The sequence below is a fragment of the Somniosus microcephalus genome, chromosome 7 (assembly GCF_052327205.1).
Source record: "Somniosus microcephalus isolate GS21.2 chromosome 7, FLI_Smic_1.0, whole genome shotgun sequence".
NCBI lineage: Eukaryota > Metazoa > Chordata > Chondrichthyes > Squaliformes > Somniosidae > Somniosus > Somniosus microcephalus.
In genome coordinates this window covers 90,316,150-90,337,032 of record NC_140993.1, presented here as the reverse complement: position 1 = coordinate 90,337,032, position 20,883 = coordinate 90,316,150, and the positions used below count along the sequence as shown (strand labels likewise).

Here is a 20,883-nt window from a genome sequence, read left to right as displayed (position 1 = left end):
TCAGGGGAAAGTCATTTGGAGGAGGCGGGATGAAGACGGGTGCGGAGTTTGAGGCCGCTGTCTACTCTGGCCTCGCCACGGCTGGTGAAATCACAGCCTCTGTTTCTCTCGCCACAGATGCTGCCTGACCTGCTGAGTATTTCCAGCATTTTCTGTTTTTATTTCAGATTTCCAGCATCCGCAGTATTTTGCTTTGGTATTAGTTAAACGCACAACTAGCTTTGTGTATGAGTACAGTGTCAGCTGTGGCTGGTAGCACCCTCGCCTCTGAGTCAGAAGGTTTTGGGTTCAAGTCCCACCCCAGAGACGTGAGCACAAATATCAAGGCCTATACTGAGGGAGTGCTGTACTGTTGGAGGTGCCGTCTTTCAGATGAGACATTAAACTGAGGTCCCGTCTGCTCTTTCAGGTGGACATAAAAGATCCCATTGCACTATTTTGAAGTATCCCTGACGTCCTGGCCAATATTTATCCCTCAATAAAAATCATAAAAAACAGATTACCTGGTCATTATCATATTGCTGTTTGTGGGACTTTGCTGTGCACAAATTGGCTGCTGCTTTTCCCACATTATAACAGTGACTACACTTCAAAAAGTACTTCATTGGCAATAAAATGTTTTGGGACATCCTGAGGTTGTGAAAGGCGCTATATAAATGCAAGTCTTCCTTTTTATATATGTTAATAATATTTGCTCGATACAAATATAAAAGCTAAAGCTGAGGAAGGTCTAAGAAGCCATCTAGTTTTGGCATATCTGGATTTCACAAGGTAGCTTTTATGACTTCAATACAGCATTAATGTGCAAATTAGGCCTCAAGGCTGTATTTGAATAATGGAAACAACTCCCAGCTGTGGGTCATTCAACCTGGAAATGGAACTGTTAGAAGAACCATTAGGTCATTAGAATGTAGTCCAGGCAGCTCAAATGCTAATGAATAATTTAAGACTATGGTTTGTGGGACAGACATAGAGAGACTGAAACATGAAAAGTATCAGCACCAGGTTGGTCCTGGATGATATAGAACTGAAATTTAGGCCGGAATTTTCTTTACCTTGGCGGGTCTGGTGTGGGCCGTGTCCATGGTGGGTCGCGACCCCGCTGTTGGCTCCATCCCACTGTAGAAAATTAACTTACCTTAATGGGGCCTATTAAGCCCGCCCAGCGCGTTTTCAGCCAGGATCCTTAAAGGGACCATGGCCACATTTCATTTTAAGTTTATCTAACATCATGGGTGTTGAATCTTTACTCTACAGTAATATAATAAAAGTTATGTATGAGTGACAAAGAAATATTTAAATAATATTACCATGAAGTAATATAACGCCATCTACAAATACGATCAAGAACATAATTAAAAATGTACATTAATTGGGAAGTTATTGGTGCTTTAGTCACAAATCTATAGACTTTTGTATCAGTAACTGGTATAAATAAAAGATGTGTGTGTATAGGTAATATATAAAATTAAGCAGATTTCAAATGTACTTGTAAAGGGGTAGATTTACAATCTTATGCAAGTTCAGTGGAAGAGCTGCGGAATCCCTGACAGACAGTGTAAGTGGTACTTGCAATGTGTTTAGGGGATTTCTGCAGCTTTTCCTTTAAATTAACAAAGGGCAAGTGAGAGAGCCTCTGCAGAAATTCACCCTAAAGTCTCAGACTGAAAAATTAATTTAGTTATATTCAGGGACTGAAAGCAAATTGAACCAGTGGAATGAGTGATGAGAATGAAATTGTTATGGTTGATGACTTGATTTAATGTGTAACTGGATCACAGTATACTGTGAGAAAAACCTGACCAGAAACAACACAAAAAATGTATTTAAATGGTATATGTCATTTATTATAGCACAGATCAATTCACTGCAATTACTGTTCAGTTGGAAGGCAACAGCCGAGAATAGCCAGTGAAAAATGTATTGCCCTCAACATCCAGGGTAGCACTTGCATCCCTTCAGGAATTTCTGAATTAACATTTATCAGTAGCTTTTCAAGTAGAACAGAATCTCCATCCATCTGTTAGCTGATATAATCAACATGTTTTTATGTTGGTTTGTTTTCCATGCTGTCAAGTAATCAGCTGGATCAATGGGCCCGGAACTCCTGCCTCAAATTGACAGGCGTGGTTCCTGAGCTGCGTGAATCCCGTGCCCATGCAGAGAAATTTAAAAAGTAGAGGGAAAAAGGCTCTTAAGTGCCTGTCAACTACATGATAATGATCTCAATTGGGTCCCCCGCCGCTGCCGGTCGGGTCGGCTTCACGATGACAGACACGCCTGTGGGAAAGGCACGTGGGAGTGAGATGACAGCGGGTTCTTGACCTGCTGTCAAAAATAACAACTTTCCCACCCGACCAGCCACCGATCTCGCCTGCTACCACCCTGGAAACTTCAGCCCTTAGTGTTGGAGCACGTTCCAGTCTGTTGGTAAAGAGACTCATTACATTCACAGCTATCAGGAGCAGAGTGTAGTTTTAAAAGATCAAGCCGTTTACCTCTGTCATTGCACATAAGCTTCTGCTGTTATGTACGTGTCCAGTTGTTTCATTTCTGTAAATAAGCCTCATTAGTTACTTTGAAATCTGAGCCCACCTTGACTGCTCTGTGTTAATATCATCTTCAGGAGTGACTTGGAGAGAAATTATATGTAGCAGTCGTTAGGTCCCAAGGGGACCCTGAACGGATGACTTAGAGAGGCGGGGAAGACAGACAGATAATGCCGATGGGAGAGGTAGAAACCTGTGCAGCAGCAAGGTAGCAAAGCTGCTGCTGCTCAGAGCTGGACTGGCAGCACTGGAGAAAGCAAGAAACCTGGAAGACAGAGATGGCAACCAGAGCTAAGAAGAGAGCAGTTAGCTTCCAGGAGTCGAACCTGGATGACCTCCTAGTGGAGATATGGAGAAGGAGGGACATGAAAAACTTTATGAAGGGAGGTCGCAGCGGCTGTGCGTGCCACCTCCTTGAACCTGGGAAACCTTTACAGTGACAGAAGAAATTCAACACTGTAAAGAGTGGCCAAGATATGCTATCTGCTTCCCTGATCCTTCCTTGCAGTCTCTTTATATCTACAATACTCCTGTATTCTGAACCTGTTTATCCCTTCTCCTAATCCGTGTCACCTTCTAGCTAAAATTGTACCTTCATTCAGTATGCCATATGTGAGCAAGCCTCCCTAACTCACCACACATGCCCTTTCTTGATTTTTGCTCTTCAAATAACCTGATGTGTCAAACTGTTGTTACAAAAGACTCTGCCTAGCCTTTACTGCAATACTCATGTCTTATCTGGCACACAAGAAGGTGGCCCATAATCACTGGAAATCTCAGAATATGGGCGGTGTCACTGCGAGGCAAAGTTAACGGCCGCCTGCAAAAAGAGCGCAGCAGCATCGGTATTTTGGTGCTGCCTGCTGATTTAAATGATTTGAGTACAAAACCTACTGTATAACGCGCGGTTTTTGAGCGGTAGTTTCAGCAGGAGGCCCAATGTAGCATGGCCGTAGCATTCCTGGACCGAGACAATGTTGTCTTAAAGCTAGCCTGTCATTTTAGTAAACAGTGTCGAACCCTTAAAGGGGAACTACCATCTAAAGTGAAAAAGATAAAAATCATTTAAAAATAGGCAGTCTTTAGCCCTTAGAGCACAACTGCCCTCTGCAGGTAAAAAAATTTGTAAACGTTCTTCAGCACTAACACAAATAGCTCAGCAAGCCAGGGAATGGTACCCAGGGTCTTGCATGCAGCACTCCAACTTTGTGGAGAGGGTCAACACTGCAAGAGATGTCCTCTACCCATAGGGGGCCAGGAGGCCCTCCAGAAAGAATGGTGTGGGACGACATCACCGAGGCCGTCACACTGTCATCCCCACAACCTGGCTCCAGTGCCCAAAAAAGTTTCATGACCTCAGACCAGTGGTCAAGGTCAGTGAATGCATCTTCAAAAGCCGTCTCCTACCAACTGCACCACTAGCCTCACACACTGCTCATTGTACGACCCACTGCCCCCCCCACCCCCTCCAACACTCACCTACCAACAATCTCTACCAAACACGAGACATACCTCACATTCCTAACTTCACCTTGGAGCAGATGGTGCTGGCCGTTCTTGGCAGTGACATGGATGAGCCCTTGACCAGTGGCAGGGCTGAAAGAATACAAGATGCTGGTATCCTCATACATTATCCTCCTTCTCACATCCCACTTCCCTCTCATCTCACAATATCTTCTGATTTACAGAGTGCACATGGTGTAAGCATGCAGCTCTTGCTTTCCCACCCACCCCTCACTGCAACTCTACCCTTGTGCCTTCCCCACATTTCACACATCCAAGAAATGCAGCTTGCCCAGCCAATGGTGGACCAAGAAGAGAGGAGAGTGAAGAAGAAGAAGAAAAAGCAACACAATCACTCGATTTGACACTCCCAGTTCCTCGAGGTCGTCCTGCAAGGCCATCTGCAGTGTCACCCTGCAGCTACATGCTGCAGTCACTGGGGTAGCACTGCATTACATCACTAGGATAGTCAAAGGCACACACTAGACAGTCACTAAGGAAATGTAGAAGGGTGATAAGTTGATTTCTTGATGTCATATTTGATGCATATATGGATAAAGTTGGATTGGAAAGTTTTCTTTGTGACAGTTTTTACTTCAGCATTGTGGCCAAGAGGACACTATAATGGTCAGTAACAGAGGGAAGGTGGGGTGTGGGACAAATGTTGAAAGGGGAATTGGGCTGTGGTCACTGGTACCGCAGGAGGATGATTCCATCCCAGATATCCCGGCCAGAAAGGGGCTGTCTGGGTTGCACCCTTCCTTCCGCTTCCTCCTCTTCTGCTTCCTCCTCTTCTGCATCTTCCTTTTTGTTCTGCGAACAGCTTGTCCCCTTTGCTGTCTCTGCTTCATCTCCCTGTGTCCCCCAGGACTGTGAGCAAGTGGTCTTCTCAGAGGCCAATTACTGCGGATGTTGGAAATCTGAAATAAAAACAGAAAATGCTGGAAATACTCAGCAAGCCAGGCAGCATCTCAACCTGAGACATCTGTTTCTATCTCCACCGATGCTGCCTGACCTGCTGAGTATTTCCAGCATTCTCTGTCTTCTCAGAGGCCTTCCTTTACCATTTGAAGCGTTGCAAGCATCCAGCAGCACTCCCTGCACACGTTTAAAACTTTTAAAATCTATTGCACTAAGCCACTACTTCAGTAAAATAAAAAAAAAGGTCCAAAAGCTGAAATCCAAACTTACCTGAAAGATGTGTGTGTCCCTTTAAGAAACATTGACACAGGATAATAGAGAGTGAGAGCCTCCAAATTAACAGTTGTGGCATCAAATCAGGCGTTGCATGCCGATTGACATCACGATCTGCTTATTTAAATTTGAGAGACCAACGCTGTCAATGGCAGCGCTGTGGCCCTTACAAAAATGGCGGCCAGCCTGTCCTGCACTGGAAGTGGACAGAAGCCTGTAAAAAAGGTATGGTAATAATCATGGGTGATTTTAATCTCCATATTGATTGGACAAATCAAATTGGCCATGGTAGCCTTGAGGAGGAGTTCATAGAGTGCATCCAGGATGGTTTCCTAGAACAGTATTTAATGGAACCAACCAGGGAGCAGGCTGTCTTGGATCTGGTACTGTGTAATGAGTCAGAATTAATAAATGATCTCACAGTAAAGGATCCTCTAGGAAAGAGTGATCATAGCATGGTTGAATTTCAAATTCAGTTGGAGGGTGAGAAAGTTGTATCGCAAACCAGTGTCCTGATCTTAAACAAAGGCAATTACAATGGCATGAGGGTAGAACTGGCTAAAGTGGACTGGAAAAATAAATTAAAGGTTAAGACAGTTGAAATGCAGTGGCGGACATTTAAGGAGATATTTCATAACTCTCAACAAAAATATATTCCAGTGAGAAAGAAAGATTTTAAGAGAAGGGAGCACCATCCGTGGTTAACTAAGGAAGTAAAGGATGGTATCAAATTGAAAACGAAGGCATGCAATGTTGCCAAGATTGGTGGGAGACCAGAGGATTGGGACATTTTTAAAAACCTGCAAAGGATGTCTATAAAAATAATAAAGAGAGAGAAGATAAATTATGAGAGTAAACTGGCAAGAAACATTAAAAGATAGTAAGAGCTTCTACAGGTATATAAAAAGGAAGAAAGTAGCTAAAGTAAACATTGGTCCCTTGGAGGATGAGACTGGGGAATTAATAATGGGGAACAGGGGAATGGCAAAGACTCTGAACAAATATTTTGTATCTGTCTTCACGGTAGAAGACACTAACAACATCCCAATAATGGATAATCAAGGGGCCACAGGGAGGGGGGAACTAAAGACAATCACTATCACTAAGGAAATAGAACTTGGTAAAATAACAGGACTAAAAGATGACAAGTCCCCTGGACCAGATGGCCTGCATCCCAGGGTCTTAAAAGAAGTGGCTGCAGAGATAGTGGATGCATTAGTTGCATTATACCAAAATTCCCAGGACTCTGGAGAGGTCCCAGTGGATTGGAAAACTACAAATGTAACACCCCTATTTAAGAAAAGGGGGGAGACGGAAAGCAGGAAACTATAGACCAGTTAGCCTAATATCTGTTGTTGGGAAAATGCTGTAGTCCTTCATTAAGGAAGCAGTAACAGGGCATTTGCAAAATCATAATGCAGTCAAGCAGTCAGCATGGTTTTGTGAAAGGGAAATCATGCTTAACAATTTTGCTAGAGTTCTTTGAGGATGTAACGAACAGGGTGGGCAAAGGTGAACCAGTGGATGTGGTTTATTTGGATTTACAAAAGGCATTCGATAAGGTGCCGCATAAAAGGTTACTGCGTAAGATAAGAGCTCACGGAATTGGGGATAATATATTAGCATGGATAGAGAACTGGCTAACTAACAGAAAGCAGAGTCAGGATAAATGGGTCATTTTCCGGTTGGCAAATGGTAACTAGTGGGGTGCCACAGGGATCGGTGCTGGGGCCTCAACTATTTACAATCTACATTAATGACTTGGATGAAGGGACCGAGTGTAGTGTAGCCAAGTTTGCGGATGATACAAAGATGGGTGGGAAAGCAAATTGTGCAGAGGACTCAAAATAGAAACATAGAAGATAGGAGCAGGAGTAGGCCATTCGGCCCTTCGAGCCTGCTCCGCCATTCAATGAGATCATGGCTGATCATCCAAATTCAGTACCCTGTCCCTGCCTTCTCCCCATATCCCTTGATCCCTTTAGCCTTAAGAAATATATCCAACTCTTTCTTGAATATATTTAATGAACTGGCCTCCACCGCCCTATGTGGCAGAGAATTCCACAGGTTCACCACTCTCTGGGTGAAGAAATTCCTCCTCATTTCAGTCCTAAATGGCTTACCCCTTATCCTTAGACTATGACCCCTGGTTCTGGACTCCCCGGCCATCAGAAACATCCTTCCTGCATCTAGTCTGTCCAGGCCTGACAGAATTTTATAGGTTTTGATGCGATCCCCTCTCAATCTTCTAAACTCCAGTGAGTATAGGCCCAATTGACACAATCTCTCCTCATACGTCATTCCTGCCATCCCAGGTATCAGCCTGGTGAATCTTCGCTGCACTCCTTCCATGGCAAGAACGTCCTTCCTCAGGTAAGGCGACCAAAACTGCACACAATACTCAAGGTGTGGTCTCACCAAGGCCCTGTACAACTGTAGCAAGACATCCTTGTTCCTGTACTCGAACCCTCTTGCTACGAAGGCCAACATACCATTTGCCTTCTTAACCGCCTGCTGCACCTGCATGCTTACCTTCAGTGACTGGTGCACAATAACACCCAGGTCTCTTTGCACTTCCCCTTCTCCCAATCTATTGCCATTCAAATAATAATCTGCCTTCCTGTTTTTGCTACCAAAGTGGATAACCTCACATTTATCCACATTATAGTGCATTTGCCATGTTTCTGCCCAATCACCCAACCTGCCCAAATCGTACTGGAGTTTCCCGACATCCTCCTCGCAGCTTACCCTCCCACCCAGCTTTGTGTCGTCTGCAAATTTGGAGATATTACATCCAATTCCCTCGTCCAGGTCATTAATATATATTGTGAACAGCTGGGGTCCTAGGACCGATCCTTGCGGTACCCCACTAGTCACAGCCTGCCACTCGGAAAAAGACCTGTTTATTCCAACTCTTTGCTTTCTGTCCGCCAACCAGTTTTCTATCCAAGTCAATACCTTGCCCCCAATCCCATGTGCCTTAATTTTGCACACTAATCTCTTATGTGGGACCTTATCGAAAGCCTTCTGAAAGTCCAAATACACAACATCCACTGGTTCTCCCTTATCTATTTTACCAGTTACATCCTCAAAAAATTCCAGTAGATTAGTCAAGCATGATTTACCTTTTGTAAGGGGGAAAAATTCAGTTGGTTTGTGCCACCCATTAGCGCCTTAAGAGGGCGCTAATGGGGTGCAAAGCAACTTGCGCCCGGGCGCGGCGATGTTTGCGCCGCTCGCAAAATTGACCAGACATTTTGCGGCAGCGCGAAACACTACCACCACGATCTCCTGCGCCCGCAGATCGTGATGTCAGTCGAGCGTGCAACGCCCCGGTAGCGCCCCGGACAGGATATTGAGTGGCTCCCCCTGCCTTACCGCCTACCACTAGCAACGACAGGTTGAGGGCAGCGTTTTGCAGATGGGAAGGGACTGGGGGAGCGCTATTTAAAGGCGACCGCTTCCTGCCTTTTTTTGTTGGTGACATTTTTGCACCACGCATTCTGAGTGAGGGAGACTTCTGGAGATATTCAACGTTGTGTTGAGGAGTTTTTGTTACTGAGCAGCACTTGGCAGGTTCATTTTGATTTGATCTTCCTTGCATCGATTTAGCAGAGACTATGGGGGCTGCACTCTGAGCTCTTTCCCTGGGCCTCTCCATTGTTCTTTCTAGCAGATTTGATGTACAGGTCTCTCCAGGCTGAGATTCAAGGCTGCAATGAGCAGGTTGTGGATGGAGAGCAAGATCAACCCTCCCCTTTAAGAACTGGCTGGCGCCATTGTGTCTGTGTTCCATTGCTGACTGACATCACATGAGCTTCGCCAGCGCTCTGAGGTAGCGCCTCGCTCCTCGGCGTTAGCGCCTTAAGAGAGGTGTGTCGCACCTGATTTAGTGCTCCAATCACCTCCAGAGGCGATAGAATCCGAGTTTGCAGTCAGAGGCGATAATTTGCACCAGGCGCTAAAGTTTGCGCCCGGCCTATAATTTGGCCCCAAGCAGGGCGATACCGAATTTACCCCCCAAAGAATCTGCAAAGGGATATAGACAGGCTAAGTGAGTGGGCAAACATTTGGCTGATGGAGTATAATGTGGGAAAGTGTGAGGTTATACACTTTGGCAGGAAAAATAAAAAAGCAAATTATTATTTAAATGGAGAGAGATTACAAAATGCTACAGTTCAGAGGGACCTGGGGGTCCTTGTGCATGAAACACAAAAAGTTAGCATGCAGGTACGGCAAGTAATCAAAAAGGCAAATGGAATGTTGGCCTTTATTTCGAGGGGGTTGGAGTATAAAAGCAGGGAAGTCCTGCTACAACTGTACAGGGTATTGGTGAGACCACCCCTTGAGTACTGCATACAGTTTTGGTCCCCTTATTTAAGGAAGGATATACTTGCATTGGAGGAGGTTCAGTGATGATTCACTAGGTTAATTCCAGAGATGAGGGTGTTGACTTATGAGGAAAGGTTCAGCAGGCTGGGCCTATACTCATTGGAATTTAGAAGAATGAGAGGTGATCTTATTGAAACATATAAGATACTGAGGGGGCTCGACAAGGTAGATGCAGAGAGGGTGTTTCCCTTCATGGGGAAATCTAGAACTCAGGGGCATAGTTTTAGAATAAAGGGTCGCCCTTTTAGAACTGAGATGAGGAGGAATGTCTTCTCTCGGAGGGTCATAAATCTGTAGAATTCTCTGCCCCAGAGAGCTGTGGAGGCTGGGTCATTAAATACATTTAAGGCAGAGATAGACAAATTTTTGCAAGATAAGGGAGTGAAGGGTTATGGGGAGCGGGCAGGGAAGTGGCTTTGAGCCCAAGATCAGCCATGATCTTATTGAGTGGCAGAGCAGGCTCGAGGGGCCTATTGGCCTGTTCCTGCTGCTATATCTTATGTTCTTATGTTCTTAAGCGAGGTGGCTGTCATTTTTTCTACAAAAGCACCTTAACGGTCGGCATTAAAGCAATGAATTTCTAGGCCATAGCTAATAAATCCAAAGCAGTGTGATAAGGCTATTGGGGAGGCAAATAGGATTTGAGGTTGTATTGCTAGGACAATACATTTTAAAACTAAGAATAAAAAAAACATTTAAATGCAAAAGTAAAACCAGAAAATGCTACAGACACACAGTAGCAGGCTAGTCAGCTCCTGGGAAAGGAAAACTGCTTTTATAACGGCTTAGTGCCTTCATCTCCTGACAGGCAAATCATCTACAATCGGTAATAGATCAATGCACCAAATCCACTTTGGATCTAAGAAAGACAAATCAGAATATTTTCTAAATGGTGAGACACTAGAAACTGTGGAGGAGCAAGGAGATTGGGGTGTCCAGGTACACAAATCACTAAATGTGAGTGCACAGGACTAAAAGCTAACAAATCCCCTGGACCTGATGACCTACATCCTAAGGTTTAAAAAGAGGTGCCTGCAGAAATAGTGGATGCATTGGTTTTGATCTTCCAGAATTCTCTGGGTTCTAGAATGGACCTTGTGGATTGGAAGTTAGCAAATGCAACACCACTGTTCAAGAAAGGAGAGAGAGAGAAAACAGGGAATTATATGACAGTTAACCTGACATCAGTAGTAGAGAAAATGCTAGATCCGGAATTTTCAGGGGTCCATGCGGGCACGATTGGAGGCGGGTCAAGAGGGAAATTTGAAAAACCTTGGAAGGGTCGGGAACCTGCCGTCATCCCGCCCCCACGCGCCGTTCATTCGGGCACGTTTGCCAGCGCGGCAGTGACCCGAACAGCAAAGGTGGCCGAGGTAATTGAAATCATTATGAGGTATTTGCCAGGCCCTTAAGCATCTTTTTAACCCTACCTTTCAAATTTCCCTGGAAGAGCACGAGAATCACGCATCTCACGAACCATGTCTGTGAACCCGAGGTGGAAGTTGAGTGGCCATTGATCCACCTCATTAGTGCACAGCATGAAAAGTACAATAAAAACTCCCGCCTGACAGCTGGTCACTTTCCTAAAGCCGATGCTGTTGCTGAGTGCATTGTCAGCACAGATTTAGCTTTCTAGAGGTTGCAAGTGTTTCCAGCAAAGTCGGGATCCACTGTCACCTCATTGGTAGAACCTATCACACCATTGACAGATTGCTTCTGTCATCTCTGCTTGACCTGCCATCTATTACATCAGAATGGGTGCCGTTTATACTGTCTCACCTTGGTCCTCACAATGAGCCCCAACACCAGCAGCACCAGGCACATGAGCAGCATCAACAGCAACACCACCAACCTTCTCCTCAACCACTTGATGTTGCACAGGACAGAGGGCATCAGCACAGGGCTGCACCGCGCCGGAAGCAATACCCCCAACACAGGGTATACAGGCAGAGGATGAGCTTCCTCAACATGACGGAGCAGCAGTGCCAAAGGAGGTTCAGGCTATTGCGCCAGGTCTTCGCAGACATCTGCAGATTGCTGGAGCAAGACCTGCAGCCCAGAGAAGCAGGTGGACACACCTTACCAGTGGCTGCCAAAGTCACCAGTTCCCTCAACTTCTTCACCTCAGGCTCCTTCCAGGGATCTGCAGCAGACATTTGCAGCATCTCGCACTCAGCCACCCATAGAAGCATCACACAGGTGACTGATGCCCTCTTTGATGAGTCAGCCAATTAGATCAACGTTGCCACTGATGAAGCCAGTGTTACTGAGCGGCGCTGGCCTTTACCATGCTGGCTGGCTTCCCAGGACCTCATCGACTGCAGACATGTGGCCATCAGGGCACTCCATCATCACCCAGGAGTCTTTGCCAACCGCAAGGACTTCCACTCCCTCAATGTGCAACTCATCTGCAACCATAGTAAGATGCCAAATTCCCTGGCAGCTGCCATGACTCTTTCATCCTGCATCAGTCCACCCTCCCTCAGCTCTTTGCTCCTCTAAGCAGACTTTCTGGCTGGCTGCTTGGAGACAAGGGCTATCCACCGAAGACATGGCTCATGATACCCTTGAGGAAGCCAAGTATTGAGGCCGAGGAGAGATAAAATGAAAGCCACATTTCCACCAGATGTATCATAGAACAGACAATAGGCATGCTGAAAATGCGCTTCAGATGCCTTGACAGATCTGGAGTAGTGCTTCAGTACGCACCAGCCAATCGTCCCAGTCTCCTGTGCCCTGCATAACATGGTACAGCAGTGAGGATTAGCGTTGCGTGAGGAGCAAGGCACTGAGCGCACGACCTCTTCAGAGGAGGAGCAGGAGGAGCATCAGCTGGAAGAAGAGGAGGAGAAGCAGGAGGAAGCTGCGGTTCTGATCCCACCAGCACCCGAGCACATTGCTGCCTGGGAAGCCAGGGATGGCCTCATCTTGGCCAGATTTACTTAACTTCACGCATTATACCCATATGCCTCCCACATGCTGAGCCAGGTTGGCACCACCCCACAGCAACACCATAAAGCATCCCTACAATGACCAAGTCATTCCTTTCACACTGACCACCATTGCTGGAGGTAACGTTATGTCTCACCATTCACTCCAACTCACTAATCTACTTCCAAAGTTGCACACAAATTTGTCCATGACCAGAAAGTGGTGAAAATAAATAGTTTTATGTGTGACATCACAGTAACGGAAACTTCACAGAAACATGTATTAAAACACCCAAGTGGCTACTCTTGTGCACCTACTTGTGTTTCATCTTTCTCTTACGTGTGCTTCTACGAGGTGCTACCCCTATGGCTTCAGCAGAGGTAGAGGCACCCTGCTCACTTCCCTGCTGCGACTGCGTAGACACTTTTGGTGGATGTTCTTTGGGTTTTGGAGCCTGTGATGGCTCTGCCAAAGTCTGCTCTTCTGTGCAAGGGCAGACTTGGCCATCGCGATCTGAGGAGCTATCTGGGGTGCTGACTGAGGTGGGGCAATTGGGGAGAAGCTTTGTGTGCACTTTGAGAAGAGCCCCCATTTCCATGTTCCCTCTCACCATCATCCCTCTCATGGGCCACCCGCACTTCCCTGCTAGCAAGGAGCTGGACAGCACCTGGCTGCACAGAAGTGGGGCTGTGAGGACCCACGTCTACGTTGACATCTCTCTAGAGAGGAGGTTTATGAGCGTCTGCCATCTATTCTCCATAGATAGCCATCTATTCTCCATAGATAGCATGTGCTCCTGTAAGTGCCGCATTAGCTACTCCATGCAGGTGGTCATCCTATCTATGGAAGAGCCTACAGTCGCCATCACCTGTGACATGGTGGTGCTCTTGTTGGAGCTGGACTCCTCCATTCTCTGCACATTTGCAGACATCGCGTTCGAAAAACCTGTCAAAGTCTCCTGCACTTCTTACTGCACCTCCAGGATTGCCCTCTTTCTGGATGGCCCGCGATGCTCAGTGTTTGCATGCAGCTGAACAGAGCTGGGAGCATCCTGGGCCCTCCAGCGAGGAGTCTCCACTGCCTTCCCTGTCTCCACCATCTGCTCTTGCTCACTTGCGTTGTGAGACACCAGGTGACAACACTACTCTATCTCGCATGGTACCCACCGCCTGGTGCCACAACAAAGCACATGGCTAGGAATTAGTCAGGACCTCACTTTCAACCCCACTTTCCATACCTCGGGAGCCTACTGTCAACAAGGGCAGACGTCGATGACGAAGTCCAACACCGTCTTCACTGTGCCAGTGCAGCCTTCGGTCACCTGAGGAAAAGAGTGTTTGAAGACCAGGACCTCAAACCCAGCACCAAGCTCATGGTCTACAGAGCAGTAGTGATACCCGCCCTCCTGTATGCTTCAGAGACATGGACCATGTACAGCAGGTACCTCAAAGCACTGGAGAGGTACCACCAACACTGCCTCCGCAAGATCCTGCAAATCCATTGGCAGATTAGGCGCACCAACGTCAGTGTTCTCGCTCAGGCCAACTTCTCCAGCATCGAAGCTCTGACCACGCTCGATGAGCTCCGACGAACGGGCCTCATTGTCCGCATGTCCGATACGAGACTCCCAAAGCAAGCGCACTACTCGGCGCTCTGACACGGCAAGAGAGCCCTAGGTGGGCAAAGGAAATGCTTCAAGGACACCCTCAAAGCCTCCTTGAAAAAGTGCAACATCCCCACTGACACCTGGGAATCCCTGGCCCAAGACCACACAAAGTGGAGGAGAAGCATCCGGGAAGGCGCCTAACCTCTCGAGTCTCTTCGCCGGGAGCAAGCGGAAGCCAAGCACAAACAGCGGAAGGAGCGCACGTCAACCCAAGAACCCCATCCACCTGCCCCTTCAACCACCATCTGCCCCACCTGTGACAGAGGCTGTAGGTCTCGCATTGGACTTATCAGTTACCTAAGAACTCATTTTAGTCATCCTTGGTTCCGAGGGACTGCCTAAGAAGAAGACACACCTTTCCCAGATGTTGGGTCTGTCAGTGCTGAACAGACCCGACACACAGTGGCGGGGGATGCAATTTAGGTCATTATGACCTTAACAACCCATTAAGAAGAATTTTGTGCTCACCTTTACATTTTACAAGGTCAACCACAGGGTCCACGCTGCTCAGGGATCATGTCAGGTAAGTCGGTCAGGAGTTGTATGACCATGGAATCACCTCATTACTTGACAGCTGCAAATGTGCAATAAAAGCTCCCATCCACAGCTGTTCACTTTCCAAGCTCAGAAGCTGTTGCTTATTGCATTTGGAAGACAGGTTGAGCTTTATGCACATTGCAAGTGTTTGGAGTAAACTCTCTATCCAGTGTCACCTCATTCGAACAACCTCCCTCACCATTGACAGATTGCTTCTGTCATCTCAAGTTCACCTGCCATCTATTACATCAGCATCGGTGCCCTTGAAACTATCTCACCTTGGTCCTCAGAATCCCACCACGATCAGCCCCAACACCAGCAGCACCAGGCATACCAGCAGCACCAACAACAACAACACCAACATTTTCTGCAATCAACTGATGCTGCACAGGACAGAGGGCATCAGCATCCGACCACATTGCTGTCCGGGAGGCCAAGGGTGGCCTCACCATGGCCAGATTTACTTTAGGTTAGCACGACCCCACACCAACAGCATAAAGCATCCCTACAATTCCCAAGCCATTCCTTTCACACTCATCACCATTGTGGGGGGTACCGTTATGCCTCACCGTTCACTGCAACTCACGAAGCCACTTCCAAAGGTTCACACAAATCTGTCCAAGAATGCAAAGTGTTGAAAATAAGGATTTCAATGATTGACAGCACATTAACAGAAACTTCACATGAACATTGACTAAAACATTTAAGTGGCTACCCTTGTGTGTTGTTATTTGGTATGATTGGACTAGGATGAGGGTGAGTGTGAGGTGTGGCTAGTGAGATGGGGATGTGATAATGTAGATAGCGAGGGATGGGTGGAGGTGCAAGGTAAGTTGGTGTGAGTAAGGATGTGCAGGCGTAGGGTAGGGTAGGCAGAGTGATGGGGATGTGATGAGTGGCACAGCAGGATAAGGTTGAGTATGGCTTTTCAGTAACATTTCGTGATCTACTGAGATCATTGAAAGGTTTGCGCCACTGCATCCTAATCCTCCTTACGACATCCCTGCTTGTGCCCTCCTGTGCAATGTGCAAACAGGCTACGTTGGTCTCTTGGGGAGGTCTCTTCCGCTCATTGGAAGGGAAGAGGACCTCCCTGCGTGCTGTGACTCCCTCCATAAGCATATGGAGGGAGTCATGGGAGTGCCTGGGTGCAGCCGTGCTCCTTTGTGCAGAGATTGTCAGTGTTTGCAGCACCTTAATGCTGTAGAACACTGACTGCACAAATGTCAAAATTAATTTGCGCCTGGTCCCTTTAAGGAAACTGGCTAATGACGCATCATCAAGTGACATCATCAGACCCACCTCCTTCAATTGAACGGGAGATGTGCTGGGTGGGCTTAACAAGCCCAATCAGTGTAAGGTCACTTTGGACAGCAGGCTGGAGCCGGCAGCGAGGCCGGGACCCACCACCAACATCGCCCACCACGGACCCGCCAAGGTTGGTAAAATCCAACCCTTTGTTTCCAACATTTGTTGGGTGGTGGTGAGAAACTAAAGCTGGAGTTAACGTGCACTCAGTGCAAACATAAACCCGTACAAGACTCATGCCTCACACCTTTAGTACCCTCAATTATCTCTTAGGCTATACCACCACTTTTTCATTGAAGTGCACCCAAAACCACTTTCCATGGGAGCAAAAGCACTTGTAGATTGAAAAGTGCTTTGCTTCCCCTTCCACCTTGCTTTCATCAGACACTTATTCACATCAACATTTCCAGTTCAGGACTGTCTTCTTGGGTTACACATCCAAATCTCACCTTTGTCTGCATTGCACCGCATGAATTGGAACGTGAAACATAAAAAATGGTTTCCCTGAAGAGGTTCACCAAGAAACTCGCTGTCCAGAGGTCGGGATAATTTTTTTTTTTTTAAAGTTAACCTTAAAGTAAAAATATTCCAAATACAAGATAATAAAAATATAACTTATTCACTTTCCTGCCTGCCGCGCACACTGAGGTCCTCAACATTCTCCGATCAATAACCGGCTCCCGCGGTGTGTTGTTCCAAAGTGCGGCTGGAGACTGCCTTCCTGCACAGAGCATGGGAGGAGCAGGCCCAGGAAACTGAGCGGGGGCGAGCGCAGGTCTCAGCCACGCCGAATGCATGTCTCAGGCCCCAAATCAAAGTTGCCAGGCCCGGCGGATGTGTGTTGAGGGCCCCGGCACCATTAAATCACTGCTCCAGCGCCTCCCCCATCCTACCTGCCAATTCCAGGTTTTTTCACCCAGTTCCCACCGAGTCCGACTCTGTTTCTCTCCTTTGAGAATGCACTGCAGCCCTGGGGAGCATGCGCACTCTCTGCGGGGAAATCAGCGCAGTGGATAGAGCGGTTGCTGGGTTGCAGAGAATTGTGGGTCCTGTGGCTGTTATAAGTCAACGGCTATCCGAGACAACGCTCGCCGGATTGCAGGGCTCCGTATGTTAGCAAACGCCATTCCAATTTGGATCGGCTCTGTGAAGTCCCAAACGACTCTCCCTGTGAGGATTCCCGGGCCATTCTCTCATTGCTATGACTTTTTCCTGCTCGTTGGGTATTGGCCTCTACCCCGCTCCAGCTGTCCAGCTCACTGCGAGGCCTGTGAATTTAAGTGTGCGGGACCTTATCTATCGCTCTGTGGCCGTGCACCTTACAGGGAACATTGGTAATACTATCAGGATAAGGGGTCAGCCAGTTAGGACTGAGATGAGAAATTTCTTCACTCAGAGTGTTGTGAATCTTTTGAATTCATTACCACAGAGGGCTGTGGATGCTCAGTTGTTGAGTATAAGTTTTTGGACACTAAGGGGATCAAGGGATATGGGGATAGGGGAGGAAATCAAGTTGATTTAAAAGTTTAGTCATGATCTTATTGAATAGCATAGCAGGCTCGCGGGGCCGTACGGCCTACGCCTGCTCCTATTTCTTATGTTCTTATGATCTTAAAAGTAATCATAATCAATTTAGGCTGTATTAGGCCCTGGTATGGCCACATTGGAGTAATTTGTCTAATGTTCCTGCACGTGGCAGGTTTATCAAGGCCCTAGAGAAGGTACAGAGGAGGGCAACCAAAATGATACCAAGTCTTTGGGCTCCTAACTTGATGTGTTCGGGCTATTTTAATTTTTGTTATTCACTCCCCTGGGATGTGGGCGTCGCTGGCAAGGCCAGCATTTATTGCCCATCTTAATTGCCCTTGAGAAGGTGGTGTTGAGCTGCCTTCTTGAACCGCTGCAGTCCTTGTGGTGAAGGTTCTCCCACAGTGCTGTTAGGGAGGGATTTTGACCCAGCGACGATGAAGGAACGGCGATATATTTCCAAGTCAGGATGGTGTGTGACTTGGAGGGGAACTTGGAGGTGGTGGTGTTCCCATGTGCCTGCTGCCCTTGTCCTTCTAGGTGATAGAGGTCGCGGGTTTGGGAGGTGCTGCCGAAGAAGCCTTGGTGAATTGCTGCAGTGCATCTTGTAGATGGTACACACTGCAGCCACAGTACGCTGGTGGTGGAGAGGGTGCCAATCAAGTGGGCTGCTTTATCCTGGATGGTGTCGAGCTTCTTGAGTGTTGTTGGAGCTGCACTCATCCAGGTAAATTAATTTAATTAGAGAAGCACAGGCTTAAAGGAGATATGATTCAGGTTTCTAAAATGATGAAAGGATTAGGTTTAATTCAGGTGGATAGGATATTTGAGAAGTATGGGAATAGGAGAACTAGACAGCAGGCATATACAATACATAGACAAAAAGTTAGGTTAGATGTTAGGAAGCATTTCTTTTCACAGAGTCATTGTCCTTGGTGACAACTCTGCTGTCAGGATGAATTTCCCAGACTTTTTCCGAAGTTGGCCAGAGTTTTTTTTGTCTCTCCCAAGAGATTGTGTGATTGGGGAGTGGGTCAATGGTATTTGTGGCTGCACCATGGCTGAATGGGGCAGGCTTGATGGATTAGACGTTCTTTACTCATCCTTTTCGTATGTTCATAACCCCCCCTGAGCCACCCCTTGTTATTCTGTTGTACACTTCAGAATTGCAGGGTAGAGGAAGTCTGGGAGCATGTCTTTTTTATGGAATTCCTTCTTCTGTGACATCATAAAATTTGGCTCCAGAGATATCATCAAGGGATAAGGGGACAGAAGTTTATGACGTCACAAGAGAAAAAGTCCTACATAAGATGCCTTTTGAAAAAGGGATGACTGAAAGAAACTCATAACTATAAATATATGCTTTGCAACATTTAGGATTATGGGACTGTTCAGTAAAATAATTCAATGAAAGGGGCACTACATGACAAACTAGCAAATCTGAATGAACAACTTGATTTTATATTGTGCCTTTCATGACCTCAGAACATCCTACAGCACTTTCCAACCAATGAAGTACTTTTGAAGTGTACTCACTGTTGTAATGTAGGAAACGTTGCAGCCAATTTGCACACAGCAAGGTCCCACTAAAGCAATGAAATTAATGACCAGATCATCTGTTTAAGGTGTTGGTTGAGGGATAAATGTTGGCCAGGATACTGGAAGAATGCTTTGAATAGTGACGTGGAATCTTTTACATCCACCTGAGAGGGCAGATGGAGCCTCAGTTTAACATCTCATCTGAAAAACAGCACCTCCAACAGTGGAGCACTCGGGTACTGAAGTGTCAGCCTAGATTACATGGTTAAGCCTCTGAAGTGGGACTTGAGCCAACAGCCTTCTGACTCAGAGACCAGAGTGCGATCACTGAGCCACAGCTGACACTGTTTTGTTTGTTTGGAAACATGCGGCATGAGAATATAAACATCATTAAAATGCATCGTTTTATGTGATGCTATCATGACTGAAATAATACGTTGCTCATGTGCTTCCTTGAATCAAAAAAGATTTTCCCAGAAGAGTTTTGGGACAAACAGCTGTAGTTCAGCTTTTATCAACTGTTTTATCATAATTATTATCCACAAACAAAGAAACATTTTTATCTAACAAGAGATCATAACAAGTAAAATAACTAATAATGTAAGTTCAGATTCCAGAGATGAAAGGCGACCACAACTTCCATACACAGGTCTGGGAGTGAAAATAACAAACACAACAATAAAAAATGAGATAAACAAAAAGATCTAATTTACATTCTAAATAATAAATAGAAAGAAGGATTTGAAAGCTTGAATTATTTTTTGCTGCTTGTGAAATTATACATTAAGTCCAATTTTCTAGTAATGTATAATTATGGTTTGCAATGATTATCGCATTATTAGTGAAAGCTTCTGACAGTCTTTCCATTTCTCTAATTCGTGCCTATAATGTAATCAAATTCTCAAGTTTCTGCATTTACATCTAATTATCAAACATTTTTGTAATGTAAGTCTCGGAAGCCTTACTGTTTTTCAAGATATTTATAATTTGACTTCCATGCTAATTCTGTACATATAAGGCTACCTGTGAGTGAATTATGGGGGAGAAACTGGCCTCCTTAGTGCCTCCCATTAGCGCCTCAGGGAGGCGAATGGGTTTACAACCGGGCACGGTGAAATTCCCTGCCGCTTTTGTGCTGGCGCTAAGACTTAGCCTCTCGGTCCCTAGCGCCCCGGTAATCGTGACATCATCTGGCACGCAACGCCCCGTTATCGCCCCGGATCTGAAATTCGCTTCCGCCCCCTGCAGCATCGCTGGGTGTCAATAACAGCAGCTGCAGGAGGCGTTGTCACCTCGAGTGGCCGCTCAGGGAACGCTAATTAAAGGCAGTGGTGGTCAGGTGGGCCAAAATGTTATTGTCACCCCAGTGTACTGTTTTTTGAATTTTTTCCATCCCGCGATTGATCAGCCCTCCATTCTCTGAGAGTGCTTGGGGCTGCTCTTCACGGATCGCAGGTGCTGTCGCCGACCATTCCCAGCCTTAACTTGAAATGACCTCAGCAATGGTCCTTCCCTTTAAGAGAGGGAAGGAGCCTGTGAATCCGGCACAATGTCCCGTGCAGCACTTTGCTGCTACCGCCCCCTTGCTCCGTTTAGCACTTGATTTAGTGCTCCACTTCCATCCTGGAGCGCTAAACCGGAAGTTCACGTCAGATTCAATTGTGTAGCGCCCGGTGATACTTTTGCGCTCCTGCAAAAGTTATTGCCTCAAACGGGGCACTATGCAATTTCTAGCCC

General features: G+C 46.5%; 1 protein-coding gene across 1 annotated transcript in view; it reads right to left on the bottom strand.

Annotated features, from left to right (window-relative positions):
• Nucleotides 1-20,883, bottom strand: part of LOC147114786 (cyclic nucleotide-gated channel beta-3-like) — a 297,343-nt gene that overhangs the window by 51,565 nt on the left and 224,895 nt on the right. The window lies entirely within an intron of this gene.